Source organism: Palaemon carinicauda, chromosome 33 (genome assembly GCF_036898095.1).
Source record: "Palaemon carinicauda isolate YSFRI2023 chromosome 33, ASM3689809v2, whole genome shotgun sequence".
Classification (NCBI taxonomy): Eukaryota; Metazoa; Arthropoda; class Malacostraca; order Decapoda; family Palaemonidae; genus Palaemon; species Palaemon carinicauda.
In genome coordinates this window covers 9,599,947-9,612,446 of record NC_090757.1, presented here as the reverse complement: position 1 = coordinate 9,612,446, position 12,500 = coordinate 9,599,947, and the positions used below count along the sequence as shown (strand labels likewise).

At 34.3% G+C, this 12,500-nt stretch overlaps 1 protein-coding gene across 6 annotated transcripts in view; it reads right to left on the bottom strand.

Annotated features, from left to right (window-relative positions):
* The window catches only part of CRMP (Collapsin Response Mediator Protein), a 404,589-nt gene that overhangs the window by 209,953 nt on the left and 182,136 nt on the right, over positions 1 to 12,500 (bottom strand). For 3 of the 6 annotated variants that reach the window (XM_068356731.1, XM_068356728.1, XM_068356732.1), the window contains exon 1: positions 10,983 to 11,348. The exons of 1 other annotated variant lie outside the window; for it this stretch is intronic. The gene's annotated coding sequence lies outside the window, so the exon portion shown is untranslated. Of the gene's footprint in view, positions 1 to 10,982; positions 11,351 to 12,500 lie in introns of those variants that run through there. 2 more of the 6 variants (XM_068356729.1, XM_068356730.1) reach the window with 2 other exon arrangements.

Here is a 12,500-nt window from a genome sequence, read left to right as displayed (position 1 = left end):
ACAGCTTCTGTCTCTTTTATGTGTTCTTGAAATTGGTCTTGAAGTTCTGTTTTCTTTTCTGTATTTCCTTTTCTATAATTTTCACACAGCTTACAGAGATCCTTCTTAGGATTATGGAAGGAAATATTTTGGCCCCTTAGGACCTCGCAATAAGTTGTGTAGCTTGCCGATATGCCTCTTGGAGAATTTTCTTCTAAAATCATAGCATGCATTTTCTTTTTGTTAAGGTCTGGATGCAAATAATCTCGCGTTGAATTTTGACGACAATAGTGGGATTTCCATTCGTGGAAATCGATTAACATGCTCAGTGATTGCTTTTCTTCTTGTTTTGGCCTCTTTTTCATAACTTGTAGATCTACCCCCCTCTCTTATCTTTTTTTCCACTGTACCTGTAGACTGTCTCTTACTAATGGCTGTTCTAAGAGTTTTTTTCCGAGATATTAAGGGTGCTCAAAAAACATAGTTTTGCAAACAGGGAGATGTTCTCCGATCTTTGGCTAGGAGTAGTACGAAGAAAAAGATCTTCTAGAACCCTGATCTTTCACAGTTCTCTGCTTTACCTTGGTCACTTTCACAAAGCGAACAATAACTCTCTTTGCAGTTGAAGACTATTGGTTCTGTAATAAGCTTGAAGTATGTCCTTCCGTTCTGCTTCTGAGAATGACGAGCATTTTTTACTTAGTTTGCTGCCAGTAACTCCATTACAACTAGGCTTAATAATGTTCCGTGCTGCAACAATTTTCCTTGTTTTTGGGCTTTCATATTCATTACCCATTAGTCTGTTTTCATGAGCCGTCACCTTCTTATTTTCTTTCCTTTTAACAATGCAAGGAAGAGCACCATCCTCTCTCCGATCCGTCCACCACGAAAGTGTTCAGGTTGTTTTTCACTTGGAGGTTTCCAAAGGGTAGTGATTTTTTATTTCTTCTTTTTCTTGCTCGTGTTGCTGCTCTCTTGAATTTTATGGTCATTTTCACATCGTCCCATGTTCAAAAAATGAGTGTAGCACAACAGGTCTAAACAGATATGGCATGAGCTAAAGACTTCATCAAGACAATGGGGCACTTCACATCTGTGAATATAAGCAGGGTCTGCATCACTGTATTTTCGCTCTCGTTGTCGCTAGTCTCATTTTCAGCTGGAATCACGGCGTTTTCATTTTCTTCACTCAACTTCTTTTCGTTGCGTTGATTTTCAGTTCGTTGTGGCTTTAGTTTGGCCTTCAGAATTGATAACGGTAAGTCGTCATCCTTAGCTCGTGTCTTTTTTGCAAGGGTACTAAGAGGCAAGTTTTCATCATTATCACTTTCCTCTTCTATATCTGAATCTCTTTCAATTAATAAGATTCCCATGATAGTACCTCCCCTTCCAGTGCATTCGGATTTTTTGTCCCATCTTGAACTCACTTCCATCGATACACTCCAACTCATCAGTAGAAAATACATTTTTTTCTATGATCCTCCCATTCTATCCTTAAATGTTTGCCAATCAACCTTCAACCCAAGATTTATAAAAAACACGAACGGCTATTAAAAGCATGAAAAACATTACGAATTGTGAGTGTGTTTCAGCGGGTAGTTTAAATCTATTACAAAAATACGAAAACAATTTGACTGACGGATATCAAATATAAACAGTACGTTAAAAAGGTTGCTTTAACTGAAATAAGCTATAAAGTATGAAAAATCATAAAATGACGGAATTAGTTCTAGAAACGTTAGGTAAGATGATAGGACTGAAAATAATGTTCAGTTAAAGAAAAACAGGCACCTCTTATATACTTGCTGTTACGGAGAACGCAGATGACTAAGTGCATAAACAGGTTAACGTTAAAGAACTAAGACTTTGTTTACTCTGAAAGTGTACAGGGCTAAAGTACCTTGTTATGCAACGAATAAGGAGACAAATTTTTATTCATATTCATGCATGTACTAACTGGTATTTAAAGAAATCTACCCTATTAAATTGGCCTTGGTGTTTTTGTAGTGATTAGTTTTAATAAGCGAGAGAGAGAGAGAGAGAGAGAGAGAGAGAGAGAGAGAGAGAGAGAGAGACGTAATTTGAAGTCTATGTCAGGGTGGTCCAACTACAGGTTTGTGGCCCTCCAACACTGGCCTTATTATGCACTATGATTTAATGTGTCGAAACCGTACTGGATCTAAATGATCCCTCATGAATACTAACAAAATAAAAAATGATAAATAATGAAATAAGATTAAAATCACACATTTCAGTAGAATTTCAGTACTCTCTCTCTCTCTCTCCTCTCTCTCTCTCTCTCTCTCTCTCTCTCTCTCCTCCTCTCTCTCTCTCTCTCTCTCTCTCTCTCTCTCTCTCCCAAAACATGCGTTCAACACCATGTTTATTGTACTTTTGACGGTAGATAGGATAATAATGATAACAATAACAAATAAAAATGTAACAAGATTAAGGAAAACCCCGTGAACGGAATGGGGATGGAGGCCCCTGCTGTTTTGAATAGTTTTCCAGCGTGCCTCTGTTTTGCAGTTAAACTTCTGAAAACCACAAACAGCTAGTCTTACTGCTTTATAAAAAGTTACTTGGTGGTTATAAGAAATAAAAAATCATTTATGAATGGAGAATTAATAAAGCAGTGTGCAGTAAAATAGCACAAGAGTTTACTGAAGAAATGTACCTGGTAGTAAAAAAAAATGAAAGTGTGTCTTTCTCTTACCAAAGAGTTGTGAGAAGAGTGAATGAATTTGATCAGCATGTTTCCATGGAACTTAGAATTATAATGAAACATCGCAAGTACTTTTTAATGGATTTAGATGACAGCACTGATGTAAGTGACACAAGTCAATTACCCGTATTTCCCGGCCCATTGGCGAAGATTTTGTGGTACACGAATAACTTGTCAAGATGCAGTCATTGAATGATGATGATAGAGGTTCTGATATATATGTTTCCCTCGTATCCGTGGTCAATGAATGTGGAGGGTTTAAAATGTGTTCCTGCATTACAACTGATAGTACGGAAGCTATGGTTGGCAGTAATGTGGGGTTAGTTGGTCTTTTAAAGAAAATGGAGTGCATTACATCCCGCTACACAGCATTATTCACCAAGAGTCCTTATGAAGCATAATATTGTAGATGAATGATGCCATGACAAGTATTGTCAGTATTCAGCTACGCGATAAAGACTTTCTTTGCTCCCAAGCAATTCTTACAGTAATGTCTGCCCACCTGAACTTCTAAACATGAACCTACAAGGAAATTTACAGAATGTTTCCCAGTTAGTAGGACATGTTGACTCTCCGTGAAAAGCTGCAACTTTTCTGTGAATGCTTAAATAAGAATCATCTAACACACGTCCCTTCTTGTCATGAATTGAACAGAAATAATGGAACATACACCTCATCTTTTTTTTTGGAAAACTTGAAGGGTTATATTGTGAATTTGATAAAAGATATATATATATATATATATATATATATATATATAGATATATATATATATATATATATATATATATATATATACATACATACATATATATATATACCTATATATAAATAAATATATATATATATATATATATATATATATAAAATATATATATACCTATATATAAATATATATATATATGATATAATATGATATATACATATAAATATATACATACATACACAGACATATATATATGTTATGCAGTGTCGCAACTTTCAACGATATGAACGATTTTACGATGTCATATATGTTCGTTAAAACGTTTTTGTAGGGTACGTTATGTTTACACTCAAGCGTAAATCAATGAAATTTGTTGTATGGTGATTTAAATATTACAAATAGGCGTATCACAAGATAGCCTGTTCGCCAAGTTGATATTGCTCTTTTCGAAACGCTACAAAGAGACGTAACTTTAGTTACGCCTATACGTTTCGTGAATGGTTACTCTTTTTTTTTTTTTTTTTTAAGTCCTCACCTAAAGATGCTCTAATACAGCAACCGTTAGGCGTACAGATACGCCACTTTGTCACACTATAAAACTCGCCTCGAGAAACATAATGGTGATATTATCTCAATTTTCAACTTTTTTGAGATACGCCTCTTTGTCACGGCAGTGACTATATATATATATATATATATATATATATATATATATATATATATATATATATATATATATATATATATATATATATATATATATATATATATATATATATATATATATAAGTATGGAGACAGGAGCAATTACTCAAGCATAAACATATTGGAGTAAGGAGACGCGTTCTGTTTTTTTTTTCCATTCATTTATTTGCGCCGACGTTTCGTATCAGCTTGATACATTTTCCAGGCTGAAACGATTACAAGTTAATTGTGTATAAGTAAAAAGATACACACAACGTTTACCAACACCAAAATTAAAAAGCTTTTTAATAAATTAAGAATAAAAACAGAGTAAAAACAGAAACACAGAATAACAGTGAAAGGGCTTGGAGCGAATATAGAGAAACAAATTAATTCAATAATAATAATAATAATAATAATAATAGAAAGATATATAATAATAATGATAATAATAATAATAATAATAGTAATAATAATAATAACAATAATAATAAAACGAACAAGACACCTACCCACAGCGGTAGCGTAAGGAGAACTGACATGAAAAATTGTTATGGAAGGGAGTATAAACAAAACAACAGGTAATTAGGCAATAAACAATTGGGTGGAAGACGACTGGTGGTTAAGAGAAGGTACAGTTAGCTTAATCATTATTGATTCAAGGGTGGTTAGTTCGTCTATATGTCGGGTTTTTCCTATTATATTAAAATGACTGGTATCTATGTGTGTTTTGCAGCTTTTACTGTGATTTCTTATGTTAGATTGTTCTGGATTTGATAGTCGACAACCCGTTCTATAGCTAATTCCCTGATGAGAGGAAATTCGGACTTTTAGCAGCCTCCTGGTGCAACCGATGTAAGTGCCAAGATCACATCTGGGACAATTATACTTATAAACGACACCGGAGGCAAACAGGGGGCTGATCTTATCCTTGACTTGGAAGAGTGAGCCGATAGTTCGGGGGTTTATTGGAATTAGTTTTAAATTAAGGGCAGGCAATTGCTCACTGAATAGGTTAATGCATTTTTTCCTAAATTTATTATTATGGAGAAAGGGAAATCTAGCAAACATACGGAGCTTGGGGACATTGTGGACTATTGGGGTTGGATTGAATTTCAGATTAAGTAGCTTATTAAGGGATCTATGAAAAATTGCTGGAGGGAAATAATTATCCTTAAAGTAATCAGCAAGGAAAGTCACTTCAGTATGAAAGGTAGACCAGCTTGATGTCAGATTAATGGCTCTATGGAGGAGAGTTGACACAGAATTCAGTTTAAAGTTAAAAAAACATGAGCTATAAAAATTGGTCCCCAGGCCAGTAAAGGTGCTCTTTCTTGAGTTTTTAAACAACCAACACCATAACATTAGATTTACGGTTGAAACAGAGACACAGAATTCACTTCCGTTCCTTGATGTGAGGATATCCAAGGACGAGTCTGGCTTTCATACTGGTATTTATAGAAAGAGCACCTTTACTGGCCTGGGGACCAATTTTTATAGCTCATGTTTTTTTAACTTTAAACTGAATTCCGTGTCAACTCTCCTCCATAGAGCCATTAATCTGACATCAAGCTGGTCTACCTTTCATACTGAAGTGACTTTCCTTGCTGATTACTTTAAGGATAATTATTTCCCTCCAGCAATTTTTCATAGATCCCTTAATAAGCTACTTAATCTGAAATTCAATCCAACCCCAATAGTCCACAATGTCCCCAAGCTCCGTATGTTTGCTAGATTTCCCTTTCTCCATAATAATAAATTTAGGAAAAAATGCATTAACCTATTCAGTGAGCAATTGCCTGCCCTTAATTTAAAACTAATTCCAATAAACCCCCGAACTATCGGCTCACTCTTCCAAGTCAAGGATAAGATCAGCCCCCTGTTTGCCTCCGGTGTCGTTTATAAGTATAATTGTCCCAGATGTGATCTTGGCACTTACATCGGTTGCACCAGGAGGCTGCTAAAAGTCCGAATTTCCTCTCATCAGGGAATTAGCTATAGAACAGGTTGTCGACTATCAAATCCAGAACAATCTAACATAAGAAATCACAGTAAAAGCTGCAAAACACACATAGATACCAGTCATTTTAATATAATAGGAAAAACCCGACATATAGACGAACTAACCACCCTTGAATCAATAATGATTAAGCTAACTGTACCTTCTCTTAACCACCAGTCGTCTTCCACCCAATTGTTTATTGCCTAATTACCTGTTGTTTTGTTTATACTCCCTTCCATAACAATTTTTCATGTCAGTTCTCCTTACGCTACCGCTGTGGGTAGGTGTCTTGTTCGTTTTATTATTATTGTTATTATTATTATTATTATTACTATTATTATTATTATTATTATTATCATTATTATTATATATCTTTCTATTATTATTATTATTATTATTATAATTATTATTGAATTAATTTGTTTCTCTATATTCGCTCCAAGCCCTTTCACTGTTATTCTGTGTTTCTGTTTTTACTCTGTTTTTATTCTTAATTTATTAAAAAGCTTTTTAATTTTGGTGTTGGTAAACGTTGTGTGTATCTTTTTACTTATACACAATTAACTTGTAATCGTTTCAGCCTGGAAAATGTATCAAGCTGATACGAAACGTCGGCGCAAATAAATGAATGGAAAAAAAAACAGAACGCGTCTCCTTACTCCAATATGTATATATATATATATATATATATATATATATATATATATATATATATATATATATATGTATATATATGTATATACATATTATATATATATATATATATATATATATATATATATATATATATATATATGAGAGAGAGAGAGAGAGAGAGAGAGAGAGAGAGAGAGAGAGAGAGAGAGAGAGAGAGAGAGAGACTTGAAACCACATTTTTTCCAGGGAGGATGTTGTGTGTACTGTTTGTAAGTATAATACACACACACCCACACCTATATAAATATATATATATATATATATATATATATATATATATATATATATATTATATATATATATATATATTTATTTATATTTATATTGTGTGTGTACAAGAATTGTGGCTAATATTTACATTTTCATATTCCGTCACAAGCATATTACAACCCCGACTGCTTACAAGATGAATATCAAATCCGTCATCATTACACATACAAGACAAGTAGCACAAACAACGCGAACCTATGATGAAAATTATAAAAATCAAACTGCAAACATGGCAATTATTCATGCCATTTAACTACTGCAACGCTCCGATGATAGACTCGGTTTTTGGTGGTTGATAGAGCGCTAAGACCATCATCTTTGGCAATCCACAAGGTACAGTCTGTCACAAGACAGGATGTCTAACATATATTGGCTTCTATTTTCCTCCCTACAGCTGAGAGCTGTTGTATTGAGTCAAATAATTTCTTCTTTTATCATTATAATTATGATTGTTTCTTATTTCTTATTTAATTTTGTTATTTGTTAATCACATTGGAATGTAGTAGTAAACGTATTCTATTGAAAACTATCTGATGTAGGCCTACTGGGAGAGACTATTTCACTATCTCTACTATCACACTATTTCTGCTCCAAACTCAAACCACTGTTCTCTATTCTTGGGTAGTGCCATAGCCTCTGTACCATGGTCTTCCACTGTATTGGGTTAGAGTTTATCTTGCTTGTGCACTCGTACACACTACCTTATTTTTCTTCCTCTTTTTTTTTAAGTTGTTATAGTTTATATATGAAATGTTCATTTTAATGTTGATACTGTTCCTAAAATATTTCATATTGTTTATTACTCTTCTTTTAGTTTCCTTATTTCCTTTCCTCACTGGGCTATTTTCCCTGTTAAAGCCTTTCGGCTTATAACATTCTGCTTTCCCATCTAGGGTTGCAGCTTAATAATAATAATAATAATCATGAAAACTATCTGATATAGGCCTACTGAGAGAGGCTATCCTTCAATATCTCTACTATCGCGCTTTTTCTGTTCCTGCTTATATTCTTCGTTCCATCCTTCGTTAATTCCTTCCGAAGGGATGCGGTAACAGAAGGCGTGGCCAAGAAGACAAAGAATCAGTGACGCGTGAACGGGAGGAGAAAAAAAAAATATATTCTCAAGGGCAACTCCGCACGAAGGCGCTGACGACAGCGAAAGTGGAAGGACGCCGGACGTCGGGGAAAAAGATCAGCGTCTTCTTCCAAGACATCGTAAAGAGAGCAGAAAGACACCATCACGTGGAAGCAGACTAATGACTTCAGGATTTCTCACGGAGAGAGAGAGAGAGAGAGAGAGAGAGAGAGAGAGAGAGAGAGAGAGAGAGAGAGAGAGAGAGAGAGAGTCTACAGGAAAAGCCAAAGGTGTTGCTACTTCTTGCTTCAACAATTCGAGATTTCGCATAAAACACAAACTAACACACACACACATATATATATATATATATATATATATATATATATATATATATATATATATATATATATATATATATATATATATAGAGAGAGAGAGAGAGAGAGAGAGAGAGAGAGAGAGAGAGAGAGAGAGAGAGTCTACAGGAAAAGCCAAAGGTGTTGCTACTTCTTGCTTCAACAATTCGAGATTTCGCATAAAACACAAACTAACACACACACACACACACACACACACATATATATATATATACATATATATATATATATATATAGAGAGAGAGAGAGAGAGAGAGAGAGAGAGAGAGAGAGAGAGAGAGAGAGAGAGAGAGAGAGAGAGAGAGAGAGAGAGAGAGGGTCTCTACAGGATAAGCAAGGTGTTGCTACTACTTTTTGTTTCAATTTATACAAGATTTATCATAAAACACAAACTAACACACACACACACACACACAGAGAGAGAGAGAGAGAGAGAGAGAGAGAGAGAGGTGTCGCTACTTGCTTCAGCTGCTTCACATTCTTTAGAACTAGGGAAGAAGAAACCCCTGCTTCTCTTCCCCCCCCCCCTCTCACAAACTCTCTCCCTTACACATTCTGCGTATTTCCTTCGTCTAACGAAGGAAAGCAGCTGTCCTATCTATTACTGCTGTTATTGAATAAGTCGTACTACGGTTTACAAAATATTGTGATATATTCTAGTCAATTTCTACCGTATTATCATTCATTTCTCTCTTTTCAATAGTAAGCTAATATAAATTTCGTCTAACATTGGATGCACACATAAACGTGAACTAACACAATAACACATACTTTGTAAGTAAGATAAGCAAATTGCTTAGAATTTCTATCAAAGAAAATTACTGCTTTATCAAATTTGAGTAATATGCGTCACAAACCAAAGGCCAACAACTAAACAAATTGTTTATCTATAAAAAAGCGCAGCTTTATTCGATTTTGAATATGCGTCATAACACCAATGGTCAACAATTTCAAGTAACAAAGAGAAATTGGCATAAATGACAGAAACTGAAAAGTTTCCAAACAAACAAAACTGATATCCTAAAAGACTCCATGTTTTTTAACTGCTACTAGTCTTCACAGCCATATTTAAAACCTCAAGTCTATTCAGGAACAAAGTCCTCAAACCGAATAACCAGCCATGACGAACAACGATACTTTTCAAAAGATAGCGAAGGTGTCTTGAGCAAATCGGGTTCAGAAGTGATTTAAGATCTTAACGTGCTTTCAAAATGAAGGTATGACATGGAAAATAATCCCGGTACTATATGGGAACGTAATAACATATGAGTTTCAGAGCTTTCCAGAAGTATACGTAGCAGGAATTGTCAACATGAACCATGCGACCTTGGAATCCACTGTATAATGTAAAATGATTAGGCTACCTGTATATCTAACTTCACAGAGACACACACACAATATATATATATATATATATATATATATATATATATATATATATATATATATATATATATATATATATATATATGTGTGTGTGTGTGTGTGTGTGTGTGTGTGTGTGTTGGGATTTTATACCTATACAGTTAATAGTAGTACCAATAGCTGATTTTTATTTTAGCAAATATAATAACAAAAGAATTGCAGGATATATAGTGCCGATAACTATATTCATGTCAGCAATGACATTCAAAAAAGAAAAAAAGATAATAACTTACAAATGCTCATAACTTAGAGATAGCCTCTCCAAATAGACATTTATTTACTTAACCTCGTTTTCCAAACTATAGATGATCTAAAGAACACGTTGTTACACGTGTATTTCTCCATTCAAGTTTACTTTTTATATGTAAATATTTTGAGCTGCATCATAAAAAAAAAATAGTCGCATTCTTTAGCCAGTGATATCTATTTTATCTTCTGAAATTAGATAAATGACGGCAATACCTAGCAATATACCTAAGAGAGAGAGAGAGAGAGAGAGAGAGAGAGAGAGAGAGAGAGAGAGAGAGAGAGAGAAGAGAGAGAGAGAGAGAGAGAGAGAGAGTCAAATTACAGAGTGCATAAACAAAGCTGACCGCCGGTTCCTTCTCGGCACTCGATTATTGGATTACCTTTAGCATGCGAGTTTACTTTAGATAATGGCAGATTAAACGACTGCAGACACAGGCTAGAAAACTCTTCAAAGGAAATATTGTTGTTGAAGAATGAATATGATTTTCAGTTATGCAACTGTTTTGTAGGCAAGAGTTTCGACACAACGAAATAGAAAAACATGTCATAGGCCCAGGCTAAACCGCAGTTTTATTTCAATTTCGGTTTTGTACTGCAATGAAACTGGTATAAACATACTTTAAACAGTTCAAAGCAATAAAACTGGTATAAATATACGTAAAACAGTTCGAAACAATAAAACCGGTATAAATATACTTTAAACAGTTCTAATAAATGGTAATTTTTTTTAAATACCACGAATTTTACTATATATATTGACAAAAGTGAAGAAAAATGAAGTGGGTACTTACTCTTACGGATGAGATTGGCACAATAAAATCGGCTGTTGGAGTTTTCAGCAATTCGAACAAATGAAAACCACCTTTTTCTCACTTCCAGTGGACATCAAATCTGTAGCTCCAGCAATTCGGACAGGTAACTTGGCCAAAGTACCTTTCAGGACAATCACGTGCTATGAAACACGTGATTCATGTTACAACAACGTTAAATAGAGGTACAACACTAAGCGAACGATCCACCTGATAGAAGACAATGCACGACTAAATAGACTAGATAATACACGTAAGAAAATCTTACACGTGTTTGTACGACGAGCACGTACTCTTGAGGGCGCGCGTGCACTCTTGTCAGGGTTGTGCTCGGTACGGCAGCGCGGAAGTCGAGTGACGTTAACTCCAAGACCAAACCAACTGACTTCGGCCCCAAGTCAAGTGTTGCCATATCCTGAAGACCGCAAGACGTTGGACGTTCATCATGCATCATAGAAATTTATTGTTAATATTTATTCCTTTCTTTAATTAAATGAAGAATATCTTCACGCTATAAAACGAGATTAAAATCTCCTAAATTTATTTCCCATTTCTAAACGCTCCTACTTGCTTATTTAACGTTACTCGGAATTTAAGTTTCATGACAGGTTGGCAACAAACTGCAAAGGTAAAGAAGCTCGGATTAAATTTATTGGTTCACGAGACAGAAAAAACGCTGGAGGAGGAATAACAATGAATATGACAACTGGATGCCATGAAATAAAAGCCCAGGGAATTTTTTTTATAAGAAACAATCTATTATTGGCGTTCCACTAGATAGATATGGAATATGAAAACGTTTTTATAAACGTTTACGTATATTGTAAAAATTTAATATATATATATATATATATATATATATATATATATATATATATATATATATATATATATGTGTGTGTGTGTGTGTGTGTGTGTGTGTGTGTGCATACAGTATATACATTTTACACCATAATCATCATCAGCCGTTGGTAATGCACAACAAGACAAAGTTCTCAGACGAGTCCTTCCACTTGCATCTGATTATGGTCTATCTATGCCAGTCCACACACGCAAACTTTTTAGTTCGTCAATTCATCGTCCTCTCTTCATTCCCTTGCTTCTTTTGCAATCTCTAAGGTCTCATTTGGTTATTCTTAATGTCCATTTATTATCTGACATTCTTAGTTTATGTCTAGCCCATGTCCATTTCTTTTTCTTACTTGAATATACTCTATTTTAGTTTGCTCTTGTATCCATGTTGCTCTTTTTCTGTATCATAGTATTAATCTTATCTTTATTCTTTCCACACACATTTAAATATATATATATATATATATATATATATATATATATATATATTATATATATATATATATATATATATATATATATATATGTGTGTGTGTGTGTGTGTGTGTGTGTGTGTGTGTGGATACACTATCTCTCTCAACATCTATTCTGTCTGTGTACAATCTCTCTCTCTCTCTCTCTCTCTCTCTCTCTCTCTCTCTCTCTCTC